The sequence below is a fragment of the Arachis hypogaea genome, chromosome 10, assembly GCF_003086295.3.
Source record: "Arachis hypogaea cultivar Tifrunner chromosome 10, arahy.Tifrunner.gnm2.J5K5, whole genome shotgun sequence".
Taxonomy (NCBI): domain Eukaryota; kingdom Viridiplantae; phylum Streptophyta; class Magnoliopsida; order Fabales; family Fabaceae; genus Arachis; species Arachis hypogaea.
Genome location: NC_092045.1, coordinates 52693349 through 52713390, shown reverse-complemented (window position 1 = coordinate 52713390; position 20042 = coordinate 52693349). Strand labels below are relative to the sequence as shown.

Genomic DNA, 20042 nt, shown 5'->3' with positions numbered 1-20042 from the left:
TTTTTTATTTTTGAATTTTTATTATGAGAGCGAAAAACACAAAAATGACCCAAAATATAAAAATTTTGGATCAAACACATAATGCATGCAAGAACACTATGAATGTCAAGATGAACACCAAGAACACTTTAAAGATCATGATGAACATCAAGAACATAATTTTGAAAAATTTTTTATGCAAAGAAAACATGCAAGACACCAAACTTAGAAATCTTTAATGCACGGACTCTAACAAACAAAAAATGCATATGAAAAACAACAAACAACACAAAGCAAGAAAAAATCAAGATCAAACAAGAAGACTTACCAAGAACAACTTGAAGATCATGAAGAACACTATGAATGCATGGAATTTCAAAAAATGCAAGAAAAATTTTAAAAGCATGCAATTGACACCAAACTTAAAAATTAACACAAGACTCAAACAAGAAATATGAAATATTTTTTATTTTTATGATTTTCTAATTTTTTTGTATTTTTGTTACTTCATTTTCAAAAATATTTTTGGAGAAACGAAAAAGAAAAGAAAAATTTTGAAAAAGATTTTTGAAAAGTTTTGAAAAGAAAATTACCTAATCTGAGCAACAAGATGAACCGTCAGTTGTCCATACTCGAACAATCCCCGGCAACGGCGCCAAAAACTTGGTGGACGAAATTGTGATACAAGAGTTCCAGGTACTGTTAGAGAAGCTTTTTCTTCCACAAATCCGTTCAACTTAACCAGCAAGTGTACTGGGTCATCCAAGTAATACCTTACGTGAGTAAGGGTCGATCCCACAGAGATTGTTGGTATGAAGCAAGTTATGGTCACCTTGTAAATCTCAGTTAGACAGATTAAATTGGTTTATGATGAGTTCGAAAATTAAAAATAAATAGAAAATAAAAAAGGGATAGAAATACTTATGTAAATCAATAGTGGAAATTTTAGATAAGCGTATGGAGATACTGTGCTCCTCTTGAATCTCTACTTTCTTATTACATTCATCCAATCCTTTTTACTCCTTTCCATGGCAAGCTGTATGTAGGGCATCACCGTTGTCAATGGCTACATCCCATCCTCTCAGTGAAAATGTTCCTATGCTCTGTCACAGCACGGCTAATCATTTGTCGGTTCTCAATTAGGTTGGAATAGAATCCCTTGATTCTTTTGCGTTTGTCATCACGCCCAGCCTTCAGGAGTTTGAAGCTCGTCACAGTCATTCAATCCCAGAATCCTACTCGGAATACCACAGACAAGGTTTAGACTTTCCGGACTCTCATGAATGCCGCCATCTATCTAGCTTATACCACGAAGATTCTGTTGGGGAATCTAAGAGATATGCGCCCAGTCTAGAGTAGAACGGAAGTGGTTGTCAGTCACGCGCGTTCATAGGTGAGAATGATGATGAGTGTCACAGATCATCACATTCATCAGGTTGAAGTGCAACGTATATCTTGGAATAAGAATAAAAGAGAATTGAATAAAAAGTAATAGTAATTGTATTGAAACTTGAGGTACAGTAGAGCTCCACACCCTTGATCTATGGTGTGCAGAAACTCCACTGTTGAAAATACATAAGTGAAAGGTTCAGGCATGGCCGAATAGCCAGCCCCCTAAAACGTGATCAATAGCCTCTTAAGATGAAGAATAAAACAAAACTGAGACTAAAGATGTCTAATACAATAGTAACGTATCCTATTTATACTAGACTAGCTACTAGGGTTTACATGAGTAAGTATTTGATGCATAAATTCACTTCCGGGGCCCACTTGGTGTATGTTTGGACTGAGCTTGATCTATCCACGAGCTGAGGCTTTTCTTGGAGTTGAACTCCAAGTTATAACGTATTTTGGGCGTTCAACTCCGGATCATGACGTTTTTCTGGCGTTTAACTCCAGATAACAGCATGTACTTGGCGTTCAACGCCAAGTTACGTCATCAATTTTCGAATAAAGTATAGACTATTATATATTGCTGGAAAGCTCTGGATGTCTACTTTCCAACTCCGTTGAGAGCGCGCCAATTAGAGTTCTGTAGCTCCAGAAAATCTATTTCGAGTACAGGGAGGTCAGATTCCAACAGCATCAGCAGTCCTTTTGTCAGCCTTTTTCAGAGTTTTACTCAAATCCCTCAATATCAGCCAAAAATTACCTGAAATCACAGAAAAACACACAAACTCATAGTAAAGTCCAGAAATGTGAATTTAACATAAAAACTAATGAAAACATCCCTGAAAGTAGCTTGAACTTACTAAAAACTACCTAAAAACAATGCCAAAAAGCGTATAAATTATCCGCTCATCAGCACGCCTGCAACCTAAGAAGGTATTATAGTTAGAGGTAATAAAAAGATCTTAGGTCAGAAGTGCACTCTTTTTTCTAAAAAGGTTTTTTAACGAGGCACCAAGACAAAGTTCTGCAAAATTACTTGACTTAAATAGGGTAAGCACCCACATGTATATATTTGCATATTTTTTATTTCAAATAAAGTTTTTTTAGATTTTCTACAAATTCTCTTCACCAAGAAGCATTAATATGAAAATGCAAAAATTCATCGCCCGATTATAAAGCTACAGATCGGCAAAGTGAAAACCAAATTCACAACATGACAAGGTCAACAAAATGAAAACCGAATTCATCCAAAGTCAGCCAAGCGAAATGCACTACCCAATTTATACAAAATCGACAAAGATGAAAAGCGATGAAAATAGAATAATGCAAGAAGTTATCAAAAGTGATCGATAGGAAAAGACCTGACGAGGTCTTAACAAAAATAGGTTGCTAGAAATAACTTAAAGACGGACCGATATAAAGAAGTCGGACCAGTCAAACAGCAAAAGTTATAAAAACTAAATCCATAGAAAAGGTGTCTGGCCAGCGCTGAAAATGGATTACTAGAAATAACTTAGAAAGGACCGACATGACGAAGTTGGCCTAAAAAGCTACAAAAGTTATAAAAAGTAATCCATAAAAAGAGACCTGACAAGGTCCAAATAAAATGGATTCCTAGAAATAACTTAGAAAGGACCGACATGATGAAGTCGGCCTAAAAAGCTACAAAAGTTATAAAAAGTAATCCATGAAAAGAGACCTGACAAGGTCCAAATAAAATGGATTACTAGAAATAACTTAGAAAGGACCGACGTGACGAAGTCGGCCTAACAAGCTACAAAAGTTATAAAAAGTAATCCATAATAAGAGACCTGACAAGGTCTAAATAAAATGGATTACTAAAAATAACTTAGACAGGACTGACATAAAGAAGCCAGATGATGAATCCATAATTGATGATGATTTTTGGTTAGAATTGAATGGAATTCATCACATAAACTTGCACTTATTCCCTTGAATAGCATGCTTTTGATCTTTCCTCCCAAATTGTGCTTGATTGTGAAAAACATGCTCTTTGATGCTTTATTTGATCTATTTTTATTCCATTTGCCTTCCATTCGATGTCTTGATGTTGTTTGTTAGTGATTTTAGGTGTATAAGGTAGGAATGTGTTGGAAAAAATGGAAAGAGAGCATGCAAAGTGGAGGAAACATGAAGAATCAAAGGAGAAGAGTTCTGAGACATGTGCATTAAGGACACTTATGCTCATTTAACTTATCTTCTGATGTGAGGGTTGATCAAGTGAGACTAATCCATTATAATTGTCATAGATGTGGTTCTAACAAGGAAAGGATCTCTAGCTCACTCCAAGCCAAGACCCCTTTTTATGCTTTCAATCTTTCATATTTTGTTATGTTAATCTCTTTCATATTTTACTTGTTTATATTACACACTTGGTTCTTTAATTGCTTCATTAGTTCAATCATTACAATTTTGCATGTTCTTTTACTGCTTTATATGTTCATCTCTTAATTGAAAACCCCTTGATCACTACAACCAAAATTTGCACACTCATTGCCATTGAGTGATTCCCAGGGAGAACGACCCGGGAGCTAAATACTCTTGATTGATATTTTGTTTGAATTGTGATAACATTTGATCGATGGTCAATTTGTTGGGTTAGGACTATACTTACAACGCCGACACCATTTTGATGATCAAATTCCTAACCTATGCAATTTGGCCACTCGTCAAATTTGGCGCCGTTGCTGGGGATTTCACTTTGAGTGCAATGAGTGCCATGATTTTGGTTGTGTAAATATGTGAATGGTGTGAATACTTGATTTCTGGTTTGCTACTTGGCACTAGTTGTATGTACTACTTTCCTCTTTAGTAATTTTAGTAGTTATAAGTTGTTAAGTTAGCGTTTGTTAACTTGCCTGCTTGTGTTTTGCTTTTCATAATTACATGCTTTCGTTGCCTCCTCAGTTGAATGACACGGTCGCTTTCAAACCCATGCTTTAACTCGTATAAGGCAAGCTCGGCGCCGGCTAGCTTTTGTGAATAGTGAATCGGGTTCCCATGAGGATCACTCCCATTCACTATCACCAACCATTCGTGACTCTAATTCTTTGATCAACGAGGAAACTCTATATTCATCTATGGGGAGTACTGAATTCTCTTTGAGTGACTCAGGTGACGCTATCATGGCGGACCCTCCACGAAGATCCGCTGAAGTACAATGGGCTACCTGGGGAAGATCTGCTAAAGCACCTTAAGGATTTCCAAGTTGCATGTGCAACCGCAAGGAGACATGGGGTAGATGAATCTGCAGTGTTGGTCTTTGCTTTCCCTTTATCTTTGGAAGGGAAAGCAAAGGAATGGTTTTATACTTAGCTGAGTGAAATTAGATCCAACTGGGACTTGTTGCGTAAGGATTTCTTGGAAAAGTTCTACCCTCCTCAGAAAACAGACATGTTTCGAAGAGAGATCTCTTGTATTGTGCAACAAGATGGAAAGACCTTGTATGAATACTGGGAAAGATTCAAGAAATTATTAGAAGCTTACCCTCACCACCAGATTGATGAGTTGGTTCTGATCAGTTATTTCTGTCAAGGGATGCAACACCAAGATAAGCTTCTCCTAGATGCCGCGAGTGGGGGATCATTGACCAAAAACACTCCCGGGCAAGGACTCCACATCCAAAAGCATTGAGTGAAGTTTCTCCGTCTGGAGATGCTATTTTGACTAAGACCCTTAGTGAAATGACGATCTTGTTGCGTCAAATCACCCAAGGTCAAAAAATCCCTCAAGCTTTGATAAATGCTCCCCCTCAACCTCCTAGGATTGAAGAACCACCAAGGATATGTGGTGTTTGTGCTTGTACTACTCATTACACAGATGAGTGCCCTCAAATCCAAGAGGACATTACATTGGCGGTTGCTAATCCTTATCCACAAAGGACCAATTACAACCAAGGACCCTACCAACATGGAGGTAATCAAAACCAAGGGTGGAGAGATAACTCAAACCAAAGGTTGAACCAAGCTCCCTGGTGCACGAAATTGCAATCACACTTTTGCAATTCCGCACAACTAACCAGCAAGTGCACTGGGTCGTCCAAGTAATACCTTACGCGAGTAAGGGTCGATCCCACGGAGATTGTCGGCTTGAAGCAAGCTATGGTTATTTTGTAACTCTTAGTCAGGATATCAATAATTATCAGGGTTGATTGTGAAAAGTAAAAGAACATGAAATAAGTACTTGTTTTGCAGTAATGGAGAACAGGTTGAGGTTTTGGAGATGCTCTATCTTCTGAATCTCTGTTTTCCTACTGTCTTCTTCTTCAAGCACGCAAGGCTCCTTCCATGGCAAGCTGTATGTAGGGTTTCACCATTGTCAATGGCTACCTCCCATCCTCTCAGTGAAAATGTTCAACGCACCCTGTCACGGCACGGCTATTCAGCTGTCGGTTCTCGATCATGTCGGAATAGAATCCAGTGATTCTTTTGCGTCTGTCACTAACGCCCCACAATCGCGAGTTTGAAGCTCGTCACAGTCATTCAATCATTGAATCCTACTCAGAATACCACAGACAAGGTTTAGACCTTTCGGATTCTCTTGAATGCCGCTATCAATTCTAGCTTATACCACGAAGATTTTGATTAAGGAATCCAAGAGATATCTACTCAATCTAAAGTAGAACGGAGGTGGTTGTCAGGCACATGTTCATAGTTGAGAATGATGATGAGTGTCACGGATCATCACATTCATCAGGTTTAAGAACAAGTGATATCTTAGAATGGAAGCAAGCATGATTGAATGAAAAACAGTAGTAATTGCATTAATCCATCAAGACACAACAGAGCTCCTCACCCCCAACCATGGGGTTTAGAGACTCATGCTATAGAAGATACAATGAGAAACGTGTAAAGTGTCATGAGGTACAGATACAATGTCAAAAGATCCTATTAATAGTGAACTAGTAACCTAGGGTATACAGAAATGAGTAAATGACGTAAAAATCCACTTCTGGGTCCACTTAGTGTGTGCTTGGGCTGATCATTGAAGCTTTCATGTGTAGAGACTTTTTCTGGAGTTAAACGCCAGCTTTTATGCCAGTTTGGGCGTTTAACTCCAATTTTTATGCCAATTCTAGTGTTAAACGCTGGGAATTTTAAAGCTGATTTACAATGCCGGTTTGGGCCATCAAAACTCGGACAAAGTATGGACTATTATACATTGCTGGAAAGCCCAGAATGTCTACTTTCCAACGCCATTGAGAGCGCGCCAATTGGGCATCTGTAGCTCCAGAAAATCCACTTCGAGTGTAGGGAGGTCAGAATCCAATAGCATCTACAGTCCTTTTCAGCCTCTGAATTAGATTTTTGCTCAGGACCCTCAATTTCAGCCAGAAAATACCTGAAATCACAGAAAAACAGACAAACTCATAGTAAAGTCCAGGAAAGTGAATTTTAACTAAAAACTAATAAAAATATAATAAAAACTAATTAAAACATACTAAAAACATACTGAAAACAATGCCAAAAAGCGTATAAATTATCCGCTCATCACAACACCAAACTTAAATTGTTGCTTATCCCCAAGCAACTGAAAATCAAAATAGGATAAAAGAAGAGAATATACTATAGACTCCAAAATATCAAGGAAACTTAGCTCCAATTAGATGAGCGGGACTAGTAGCTTTTTGCTTCCGAACAGTTTTGGCATCTCACTTTATCCTTTGAGGTTCAGAATGATTGGCATCTATAGGAACTCAGAACTCAGATAGTGTTATTGATTCTCCTAGTTAAGTATAATGATTCTTGAACATAGCTATTTTATGAGTCTTGGCTGTGGCCCAAAGCACTTTGTCTTCCAGTATTACCACCGGATACATACATGCCACAGACACATACTTGGGTGAACCTTTTCAGATTGTGACGCAGCTTTGCTAGAGTCCCCAATTAGAGGTGTCCAGGGTTCTTAAGCACACTCTTTTTGCCTTGGATCACAACTTTATTTCTTTCTTTTTCTTCTATCTTTTTCTTCGTTTTTTTTTGAATCACTGCTTTTTCTTGCTTCAAGAATCAATTTGATGATTTTTCAGATCCTCAATAACAGTTATCTTTTTCCTCATTCTTTCAAGAGCCAACAATTTTAACATTCTTAAAACAACAAATTCAAAAGACATATGCACTGTTCAGGCATTCATTTAGAAAACAAAAAGTATTGTCACCACATCAATCTAATTCAACTAGTTTCAAAGATAAATTTGAAATCATGTACTTCTTGTTCTTTTGTGATTAAAGCACTTTTCATTTAAGAGAGGTGATGGATTCATAGGACATTCATAGCTTTAAGACATGAACTTTAATTTTTATTAATCATGAATTAAGAACAATACTCAAAAATAGATATAAGATGAGACTAGTAAGAATAGAAAACAAAAATTTAAATAGGCTCCTAATGATAGAGGTTATCAAGAGTTAGGACTCAACAACCTTGATTTTGAGAAGTGGATGCTCCCTCAAATTGAGGGGAGAACTTTTGGCGTTTCAATTCTTGAAGTTCACGCCCCTGCTTCTCTTGTTCCTTCAGCAATTTGCAGAGCATGCAGTTCTGATTCTACTGTTCTTCCTTAAGTTGCTCCATAGTTTCTTGCAACTTGGTGATAGATGCTTCTAGGCTGGCCCAGTAGTCAATTTCAGGAAATTCAGGGAGGAACTCCTGCGCCCTCTTTTTGATAGAGTTGTCTTGCATTTGTCCTTCCATTGACTTCTTGGTGATTGGATGTTCAATGGGTATGAATTCATCTACTCCCATCTTTACCCCAGCCTCTTTACAGAGCAAGGAGATCAAGCTTGGGTAAGCCAGTTTGGCTTCAGTGGAATTCTTATTTGCAATTGTGTAGATCTCACAAGCAATCAGATGATGAACCTCCACTTCTTTTCCAAGCATAATGCAATGAATCATCACTACTCTCTTGATAGTGACCTCAGAACGGTTGCAAGTGGGCAATATGGAATGCCCAATAAAGTCTAGCCAACCTCTTGCAATTGGTTTGAGGTCTCCCCTCTTGAGTTGGTTTGGGACACCTTTTGAATTGGTTATCCACTTAGTTCCAGGGAGGCATATGTCCTCTAGAACTTGATCCAACTCTTTATCTGCTCTCACCATTCTCCTATTAAAGGATTTAGGATCATCTTACAGTTGAAGCAATTTGAAGATCTCTCTTATTTTGTCCAGATGGAAGTAGATAACTTTCCCTCTGACCATGGTTCTGTAAGTATGGAAAGCAGTTCCAGTCATTCTCTGCTATCTGTCAACCACAGATTTGAGTAGAATTCCTGAACCATATTTCTTCCAACCTTTATCTCATGATTGGTTAGAACTTCCCATCCTCTGTTTCGAATTTGCTCTTGGATCCCCGGATATTCATCTTCTTTCAGATCGAATTTGACTTCCGGGATCACTGACCTCAGACCCATTATTTTGTGATAATGGTCTTCATGTTCTTTGATTAAGAACTTCTCTTGATTCCAAAGATTCTTTGGATTATTCTCTTTCTTTCCTCTTAAATTGGTTTATTTTCCCTTAGGAGCCATGATCTTGATGAATCTTGGCTTAGTGATCACGGAAAAGCACACCAAACTTAGAGGTTTGCTTGTCCTCAAGCGAAAGAAAGGAAAGAGGGGAGAGAGGAGGAGAGAAAATTCGAATGGTGTGGGGAGAGAGGGGTGGCCGAACGTGTTTAAATAGGGGAGGAGGAGAGATTTTTCGAAAATTTGAGGGAGATTTGAGAAGATATGGAAAAAAATTGACGAGATAATAGAGTTTTTGAAAGAGCCTAGGAAAGGATTTGAGATAGATTTGAAGAAGATTTGATTTTTGAAATTGGAAGGTGAATGATGAAAGTTTGTAATGTGTTTATGCAGAAAAATATGGATCAAAACAAGAAAGTTTGAAAAAATTTGAAGTGGGAAACAAAATCTCCTCCCCTTGCCTTTCTGGCGTTAAACGCCCAGAATGGTATCCATTCTGGCGTTTAACGCCCATTTGTTGGCCAATTTGGGCGTTTAACGCCCAACTAGGTACCCTGGCTGGCGTTAAACGCCAGGAATCCCTTTATCACTGGACGTTTTGCTAAATGCCCAGGATGCTGCACACCTGGCGTTAAACGCCCAGAATGGTGCCCATTCTGGCGTTTAACGCCCAAAGTACCCCTTACTGGCATTTTTTCGCCAGTAAGCTCCTTTTCTCTGCTTTTTGCACTGAATCCTTCTGTAACTCTGTGAATTCCTTAAATTTTGATAATTGCCCTTGTAGAAACAAAACATATAACCTGCTAATGACTGGGTTGCCTCCCAGCAAGCGCTTCTTTAATGTCTTTAGCTGGACCTTCACTGAGGATCATTCCAGCCTCAGTTTTGAGCAGTCCTGCTCAAAGTTGCTTTAAAGATAATGCTTGATCCTCTGTCCATTAACAATGAACTTCTTGTCCGAATCAGTATCCTGAAGCTCAACATATCCATATGGTGATACTCCTGTAATCACATACGGACCCCTCCAGCGGGATTTTAGTTTTCCTGGGAACAATTTGAGCCTAGAGTTGAAGAGCAGAACTTTTTGTCCTGGCTCAAAGACTCTGGATGACAACTTCTTGTCATGCCACTTCTTTGCCTTTTCCTTATAAATCTTTGCATTTTCAAAGGCATTGAGTCTAAATTCATCTAGCTCATTTAGCTGGAGTAATCTCTTTTCACCAGCTAACTTGGCATCCAGGTTTAGGAATCTGGTTGCCCAGTAGGCTTTATGTTCCAGTTCCACGCTTGCCATACACAAGTTGGTATGGTGAGGTTCCTATTGGAGTCTTGAATGCTGTTCTGTATGCCCACAGAGCATCATCCAAGCTCCTTGCCCAATCCTTCCTTCGGGCTATTACAGTCCGTTCTAAGATTCTTTTTAGCTCTCTGTTAGAGACTTCAGCTTGCCCATTTGTCTGTGGATGATACGGGGTAGTGATGAGCGGATAATTTATACGCGTTTTGGCATTGTTTTTAGGTAGTTTTTAGTAAGTTCAAGCTACTTTTAGGGATGTTTTCATTGGTTTTTATGTTAAATTCACATTTCTGGACTTTACTATGAGTTTGTGTGTTTTTCTGTGATTTCAGGTAAATTCTGGCTGAAATTGAGTGACTTGAGCAAAACTCTGAAAAAGGCTGACAAAAGGACTGCTGATGCTATTGGAATCTGACCTCCCTGCACTCAAAATGGATTTTCTGGAGCTACAGAACTCCAATTGGCGCGCTCTCAAAGGCGTTGGAAGGTAGACATCCAAAGCTTTCCAGAAATATATAATAGTCCATACTTTGTTCGGGAATTGACGATGTAACTTGGCGTTGAACGCCAAGTACATGCTGCTGTCTGGAGTTAAACGCCAGAAAAACGTCATGATCCGGAGTTGAACGCCCAAAACACGTCATAACTTGGAGTTCAACTCCAAGAAAAGCCTCAGCTCGTGGATAGATCAAGCTCAGCCCAAGCATACACCAAGTGGGCCCCGGAAGTGGATTTATGCGTCAATTACTTACTCATGTAAACCCTAGTAGCTAGTCAAGTATAAATAGGATAAGTTACTATTGTATTAGACATCTTTTGACAGTTTAATCTCTTGACTGTTTAGCCTTTGATTATTCGGTCTCTTGATCACTCAAGGGGGCTGGCCATTCGGCCATGCCTGAACCTTTTACTTATGTATTTTCAACAGTGGAGTTTCTGCACACCATAGATTAAGGGTGTAGAGCTCTGCTGTACCTCAAGTTTCAATACAATCACTATTACTTTTTATTCAATTCTCTTTTATTCTTATTCCAAGATATATGTTATACTTAACTTGATGAATGTGATGATCCGTGACACTCATCATCATTCTCACCTATGAACGCACGTGACTGACAACCACTTCCGTTCTACCTTAGGCCGGGCACATATCTCTTAGATTCCACAACAGAATCTTCGTGGTATAAACTAGATAGATGGCGGAATTCATGAGGATCCGGAATGTCTAACCTTGTCTGTGGTATTTCGAGTAGGATCCTGGGAATCCGGAAAGTCTAACCTTATCTGTGGTATTCCGAGTAGGATTCCGGTATTGAATGACTGTGACGAGCTTCAAACTCCTGAAGGCTGGGCGTTAGTGACAAACACAAAAGAATCAATGGATTCTATTCCAACCTGATTGAGAACCGACAGATGATTAGCCGTGCTGTGACAGAGCACAGGAACGTTTTCACTGAGAGGATGGGATGTAGCCATCAACCAAGGGTGATGCCTCCAGACGATTAGCTGTGCAGGGACAGCGCATAGGATCATTTTCCCGAGAGGATTGAAAGTAGCCACCGATGATGGTGATGCCCTACATACAGCTTGCCATGGAAAGGAGTAAGAAGGATTGAAGAAAGAGTGAGTAGTGAAGTAGAGTTTCAAGAGGAGCACAGCACCTCCATACGCCTATCTGAAATTTCCACTATTGAATTACATAAGTATTTCTATCCCTTTTATTTTCTTTTTATTATTAATTTTCGAAACCATAAACAAATTTAATCTGCCTAACTGAGATTTACAAGGTGACCATAGCTTGCTTCATACCAACAATCTCTGTGGGATCGACCCTTACTCACGTAAGGTTTATTACTTGGACGACCCAGTACACTTGCTGGTTAGTTGAACGGAGTTGTGAATTCAACTGGTGCCATAATAATGATTTCATAGAGGTACAAAAGAATATGGATCACAATTTCGTCCACCAAGTTTTTGGCGCCGTTGCCGGGGATTGTTCGAGTATGGACAACTGACGGTTCATCTTGTTGCTCAGATTAGGTAATTTTCTTTTCAAAAATATTTTTCAAAATTTTTATTTTCTTTTTCGTTTTTCTAACCATGTTTTTCGAAAAAAAAATCAATTAAAATACAAAAAATCATAAAATCATAAAAACCAAAAAATATTTTGTGTTCTTGTTTGAGTCTTGAGTCAATTTTTAAGTTTGGTGTCAATTGCATGCTTTAAAAATCTTTCCTTGCATTTTTCGAAAAATCCATGCATTCATAGTGTTCTTCATGATCTTCAAGTTGTTCTTGACAAGTCTTCTTGTTTGATCTTGATGATTTCTTGTTTTGTGTCTTTTCTTGTTTTTCATGTGCATCTTTGCATTCATATTTTTCATGCATTAAAGATTTCTAAGTTTGGTGTCTTACATGTTTTCTTTGCATTAAAAATTTTTCAAAAATATGTTCTTGATGTTCATCATGATCTTCAAAGTGTTCTTGGTGTTCATCTTGACATTCATAGCATTCTTGCATGCATTCATTGTTTTGATCTAAAAATTTCATGCATTGAGTATTTTTGTTGTTTTTCTCTCTCATAATTAAAAATTCAAAAATCAAAAAAAATATATCTTTTCCTTATTTCCCTCCAAATTTTCGAAATTTTGGGTTGACTTGGTCAAAAATTTTTAAAATTAGTTATTTCTTACAAGTCAAGTCAAAATTTCAATTTTAAAAATCTTATCTTTTCAAAATCTTTTTCAAAAATCATATATTTTTCATTTTTTATAATTTTCGAAAATTTCAAAAATCTTTCTCAAAATATTTTCAAAATCTTTTTCTTATCTTTATATCATATTTTCGAAAATTAGCTACCAATTAATGTGATTGGTTCAAAAATTTGAAGTTTGTTACTTTCTTGTTAAGAAAGGTTCAATCTTTAAGTTATAGAATCTTATCTTGTAGTTTCTTGTTAGTCAAGTCATTTTAAAAATTAGATCTTTTTATCTTTTATCTTATCTTTTCCAAAAATTTTATCTTTTTTAAAATTTGATTTCAAAATATCTTATCTAACTTTTTATCTTCTTATCTTTTTCAAATTTGATTTCAAATCTTTTTCAATCAACTAACAAACTTTTTGTTTGTTTCTTATCTTTTTCAAAACCACCTAACTACTTTTCCCTCTCTAATTTTCGAAAATATCTCACCCCTTTTTCAAAAGTTCTTTTTAATTAACTAATTGTTTCATGTTTTAAATCTTAATTACATTTTATTTCTAATTTTCGAAAATTACTAACCTCTTTTTCAAAATTATTTTCGAAATTTCCCTTCTCTTTTCTTCTTCTATTTAATTATTTAATTACTAACACTTCTCTTCACCTCTCTTCATCCAAAAATCCGAATCTCCATCTCCATTCTTCTATCCCCTTTCTTCTTCTACTAACATAAAGGAATCTCTATACTGTGACATAGAGGATTCCTCTTTTTTTTTCTTGTTTTCTTCTCTTTCATATGAGCAGGAACAGGGAAAAAGGCACTCTTGTTGAAATTGATCCAGAACCTGAAAGGACTCTGAAGAGAAAATTAAGAGAAGCTAAATTACAACAATCCAGAAACAACCTTTCAGAAATTTTTGAACAAGAGAAGGAGATGGCAGCCAAAAATAATAATAATGCAAGGAGAATGCTTGGTGACTTCACAAAGCCAACGTCCAAGTTTGATGGAAGAAGCATCTCCATTCCTGCCATTGGAGCCAATAATTTTGAGCTTAAGCCTCAACTAGTTGCCTTAATGCAACAAAACTGCAAGTTTTATGGACTTCCATCTGAAGATCCTTATCAGTTTTTAACTGAGTTCTTACAGACTCATGCTTTTCCCTTTTTCTGTAAGAGACAGAGCTAGAATATGGTTGGATTCACAACCTAAGGATAGCCTGGACTCCTGGGATAAGCTGGTCACTGCCTTCTTGGATAAATTTTTTCCTCCTCAAAAGCTGAGCAAGCTGAGAGTGGATGTTCAAACCTTCAAACAAAAAGATGGTGAATCCCTCTATGAAGCTTGGGAAAGATACAAGCAGCTGACCAAAAGATGTCCATCTGACATGTTTTCAGAATTGACCATATTAGATATATTCTACTATGGTCTCTCTGAATTTTTGAAAATGTCATTGGATTATTCTGCAGGTGGATCTATTCACCTAAAGAAAACGCCTGAAGAGGCTCAAGAACTCATTGACATGGTTGCAAACAACCAATTTATGTACACCTCTGAGAGGAATTTCGTGAATAATGGGATACCTCAGAAGAAAGGAGTTCTTGAAATTGATGCTTTGAATGCCATATTGGCTCATAACAAAGTGTTGACTCAACAGGTCAACATGATCTCTCAAAATCTGAATGGATGGCAACATGCATCCAACAGTACTAGAGAGGCAGCTTCTGAAGAAGCTTATGATCCTGAAAACCCTGCCATGGCAGAGGTTAATTACATGGGTAAACCTTATGGAAACACCTATAACTCATCATGGAGAAATCATCTAAATTTCTCATGGAAGGATCAACAAAAGCCTCAACAAGGCTTTAACAATGGTGGACGCAATAGGCTGAGCAATAGCAAGCCATATCCATCATCTTCTCAGCAACAAACAGAGAACTCTGAACAAAACACTTCTAATTTAGCCAATCTAGTCTCTGATCTGTCAAAGGCCACTTTCAGTTTCATGAATGAAACAAGATCCTCCATCAGAAATCTGGAGGTACAAGTAGGCCAGCTGAGTAAGAAAGTCATTGAAACTCCTCCCAGTATTCTCCCAAGCAACACAGAAGAGAATCCAAAAGGAGAGTGCAAGGCCATTGATGTGATCAATGTGGCCGAATGCACAAGGGAGGAGGAGGATGAAAATCCTAGTGAGGAAGACTTCCTGGGACGTCCTTCAAGCAAGAAGGAGTTTCCCATTAAGGATCCAAAGGAATCTGAGGCTCATATAGAGACCATAGAGATTCCATTAAATCGCCTTCTGCCATTCATGAGCTCTGAAGGCTATTCTTCCTCTGAAGAGGATGAAGATGTGACCGGAGAGCAAGTTGCTCAATATTTAGGAGCTATCATGAAGCTGAATGCCAAGCTGTTTGGTAATGAAACTTGGGAAAGTGAACCTCCCTTGCTCATTAGTGAACTAGATACCTGGATTCAGCAAATTCTACCTCAAAAGAAACAAGATCCTGGCAAGTTCTTAATACCTTGTACCATAGGCACCATGAGCTTTGAAAAAGCTCTATGTGATCTGGGGTCAGGAATAAATCTTATGCCACTCTCTGTAATGGAAAAGCTGGGGATCATTGAGGTACAACCTGCCTTGTTCTCATTACAATTGGCAGACAAGTCATTGAGACAAGTTTATGGAATAGTAGACGACGTGTTAGTAAAGGTTGAAGGCCTTTACATCCCTGCTGATTTCATAATCTTAGACACTAGGAAGGAAAAGGATGATTGCATCATCCTTGGAAGACCTTTCCTAGCCACAGCAGAAGCTGTGATAGATGTCAACAGAGGTGAATTAGTCCTTCAATTGAATGGGGACTACCTTGTGTTTAAAGCACATGGCCATCCCTCTGTGACAAAAGAGAGTAAGCGTGAAGAGCTTCTCTCAGTTCAGAGTCAAGAAGAGCCCACACAGTCAAACTCTAAGTTTGGTGTTGTGAGGCCACAACCAAACTCTAAGTTTGGTGTTAAGATCCCATATCCAAACTCTAAGTTTGGTGTTGGCACTATACAACATTGACCTGATCACCTTGTGGCTCCATGAGAGCCCACTGTCAAGCTATTGACATTAAAGAAACGCTTGTTGGGAGGCAACCCAATTTTATTTATCTAATTTTTATTTTATTGTTATTTTGTGTTTTATTAGGTACATGATCATGAGGAGTCACGAAAAAAATCATAAAAATTAAAAACAGAATCAAAAACAGCAGAAGAAAAAAATCACACCCCGGAGGACGCACAGGCTGGCATTCAACGCCAGTAAGATGCATCTGGCCGGCGTTCAACGCCAGAACAGAGCACCATTCTTGCGCTGAACACCAGAAACAAGCAACATTCTGGCGCTGAACACCAGGAATGTGCCCAGAGAAGAAAAGCTGGCGCTGAACGCCAGTAACAAGCATGAAACTGGCGTTCAACGCCAGAAACATGCTTTACATGGGCGTTGAACGCCCAGAACGTGCACCAATGGGCGTTTAAATGCTAGAATGGTGTGCCAAGGCATTTTACATGCCTATTTGGTGCAGGGATGGAATTCCTTGACACCTCAGGACCCGTGGACCCCACAGGATCACCTCAAGATCTGTGGACCCCACAGGATCCCCACTTACTATATTCCCACCTTACATCCTAATCCTATTTTTGTGATTTGTATTCCCCATGTCACAATTCCCAACACTCCTCACCAATCACCTCAATTCCTCTTCCCAATCACCCCCTTCACCATTTACATCCATCCACTCTTCCCCATAAACCCCACCTACCTTCAAAAATTCAAAATCAATTTCCTACCCATTCCCACCCTAAATGGCCGAATGCACACTACCCCCTCTCCCTATAAATACCCTTCCATTCTCCTTCATTTTCACACAACACAAACCCCTCTTCTCCCACTTAACCGAACCTACATCTCTCCCTCTCTACCATATTTTCTTCTTCTTCTTCTTCTCTTCTTTTCTTTATTGCTCGAGGGCAAGCAATATTTTAAGTTTGGTGTGGTAAAAGCATAAGCTTTTTGTTTTTCCATTACCATCAATGGCACCTAAGGCCAGAGTATCCTCTAGAAAAGGAAAAGGGAAGACAAAAGCTTCCACCTCCGAGTCATGGGAGATAGAAAGATTCATCTCCAAGAGCCATCAAGACCACTTCTATGATGTTGTGGCAAAGAAGAAGGTGATCCCTGAGGTCCCTTTCAAGGTCAAAAGGAATGAGTATCCGGAGATCCGACATGAGATCCGAAGAAGAGGTTGGGAAGTCTTAACCAACCCAATGCAACAAGTCAGAATCTTAATGGTTCAAGAGTTCTATGCCAATGCATGGATCACTAGGAACCATGATCAAAGTATGAACCCAAACCCAAAGAATTATCTCACAATGGTTCGGGGGAAATACTTAGATTTTAGTCCGGAAAATGTGAGGTTGGCGTTTCACTTGCCCATGATGCAAGAAGATGAACGCCCCTACACTAGAAGGGTCAACTTTAATCAAAGGTTGGACCAAGTCCTAATGGACATATGTGTGGAAGGAGCTCAATGGAGAATAGACTCCAAAGGCAAGCCAGTTCAACTAAGAAGACTGGACCTCAAGCCTGTGGCTAGAGGATGGTTGGAGTTCATTCAACGCTCCATCATTCCTACTAGCAACCGATCTGAAGTTACTGTGGATCGGGCCATCATGATTCATAGCATCATGATTGGAGAGGAAGTAGAAGTTCATGAGGTCATCTCCAATGAAATCTACAAAATAGCCGATAAGTCCTCCACCATGGCAAGGCTAGCTTTTCCTCACCTTATTTGCCATCTGTGTTACTCAGCTGGAGTTATCATAGAAGGAGATATCCCCATTGAAGAGGATAAGCCCATCACCAAGAAGAGGATGGAGCAAGCAAGAGAGACCATGCACGGTTCTCAAGAGATGCATGAGGAAGCTCATCATCAAGAAATCCCTGAGATGCCTCAAGGGATCCACTTTCCTCCCAACAACTATTGGGAGCAACTCAACACCTCCTTAGAAGATTTGAGCCACAATGTGGAACAATTAAGGGTGGAACATCATGAGCACTCCATCATTCTCCAAGAAATAAGAGAAGACAAAAGAGCAATGAGGGAGGAGCAACAAAGGCAAGGAAGGGACATAGAAGAGCTTAAGGACATTGTTGGTCCTTCAAGAAGAAGACGCCACTAAAGGTGGATTCATTCCTTGTTCTTTATTTCTTTCTGTTTTTGGTTTTTAATATTGTGTTTATCTATGTTTTGTGTCTCTACTTCATGATCATTAGTATATAACCATGCCTTAAAGCTATGAATAAAATCCATTAACCCTTCACCTCTCTTAAATGAAAAATGTTTTAATTCAAAAGAATAAGAAGTACATGAATTTCGAATTCATCCTTGAATTTAATTTAATTATATTGATGTGGTGACAATACTTTCTGTTTTCTGAATGAATGATTGAACAGTGCATATGTCTTTTGATATTGTTGTTTATGAGTGTTAAAATTGTTGGCTCTTGAAAGAATGATGAACAAAGAGAAATGTTATTGATGATCTGAAAAATCATGAAATTGATTCTTGAAGCAAGAAAAAGCAGTGAACAAGAAGAAGCTTGCGAAAAAAAATATATATATTTGGCAAAAAAAATAGCAAAAAAAAAAGAAAAAAAAAAAGAAAAAGCAAGCAGAAAAAGCCAATAGCCCTTAAAACCAAAAGGCAAGGGTAAAAAGGATCCAAGGCTTTGAGCATCAATGGATAGGAGGGCCCAAGGAAATAAAATCCAGGCCTAAGCGGCTAAACCAAGCTGTCCCTAACCATGTGCTTGTGTCATGAAGGTCCAAGTGAAAAGCTTGAGACTGAGTGGTTAAAGTCGTGATCCTAAGCAAAAAGAGTGTGCTTAAGAGCTATGGACACCACTAACTGGGGACTCTAGCAAAGCTGAGTCACAATCTGAAAAGGTTCACCCAGTTATGTGTCTGTGGCATTTATGTATTCGGTGGTAATACTGGAAAACAAAATGCTTAGGGCCACGGCCAAGACTCATAAGTAGCTGTGTTCAAGAATCAACATGCTTAACTAGGAAAGTCAATAACACTATCCAAAATTCTAAGTTCCCAGAGACGCCAATCACTCTGAACTTCAAAGGAAAAAGTGAGATGCCAAAACTGTTCAGAAGCAAAAAGCTACAAGTTCCGCTCATCTAATTATAATTAATATTCATTGATATGCTGGAATTTATAGTATATTCTCTTCTTTTATCCTATTTGATTTTCAGTTGCTTGGGGACAAGCAACAATTTAAGTTTGGTGTTGTGATGAGCGGATAATTTATACGCTTTTTGGCATTGTTTTTAGGTAGTTTTTAGTAAGTTCAAGCTACTTTTAGGGATGTTTTCATTGGTTTTTATGTTAAATTCACATTTCTGGACTTTACTATGAGTTTGTGTGTTTTTCTGTGATTTCAGGTAAATTCTAGCTGAAATTGAGTGACTTGAGCAAAACTCTGAAAAAGGCTGACAAAAGGACTGCTGATGCTATTGGAATCTGACCTCCCTGCACTCAAAATGGATTTTCTGGAGCTACAGAACTCCAATTGGCGCGCTCTTAAAGGCGTTGGAAGGTAGACATCCAGAGCTTTCCAGCAATATATAATAGTCCATACTTTGTTCGGGAATTGACGACGTAACTTGGCGTTGAACGCCAAGTACATGCTGCTGTCTGGAGTTAAACGCCAGAAAAACGTCATGATCCGGAGTTGAACGCCCAAAACACGTCATAACTTGGAGTTCAACTCCAAGAAAAGCCTCAGCTCGTGGATAGATCAAGCTCAGCCCAAGCATACACCAAGTGGGCCCCGGAAGTGGATTTATGCATCAATTACTTACTCATGTAAACCCTAGTAGCTAGTCTAGTATAAATAGGATAAGTTACTATTGTATTAGACATCTTTTGACAGTTTAATCTCTTGACTGTTTAGCCTTTGATTATTCGGTCTCTTTATCACTCAAGGGGGCTGGCCATTCGGCCATGCCTGAACCTTTTACTTATGTATTTTCAACAGTGGAGTTTCTGCACACCATAGATTAAGGGTGTGGAGCTCTGCTGTACCTCAAGTTTCAATACAATCACTATTACTTTTTATTCAATTCTCTTTTAT

At 38.5% G+C, this 20042-nt stretch overlaps 1 non-coding gene across 1 annotated transcript; it reads right to left on the bottom strand.

Annotated features, from left to right (window-relative positions):
* Window positions 1–4785: 4785 nt before the first annotated feature.
* LOC112719372 (small nucleolar RNA R71) lies at window positions 4786–4892 on the bottom strand. Its single transcript, XR_003161676.1, has one exon. It is a non-coding gene; the product is annotated as a small nucleolar RNA R71 (small nucleolar RNA).
* Window positions 4893–20042: the final 15150 nt, after the last annotated feature.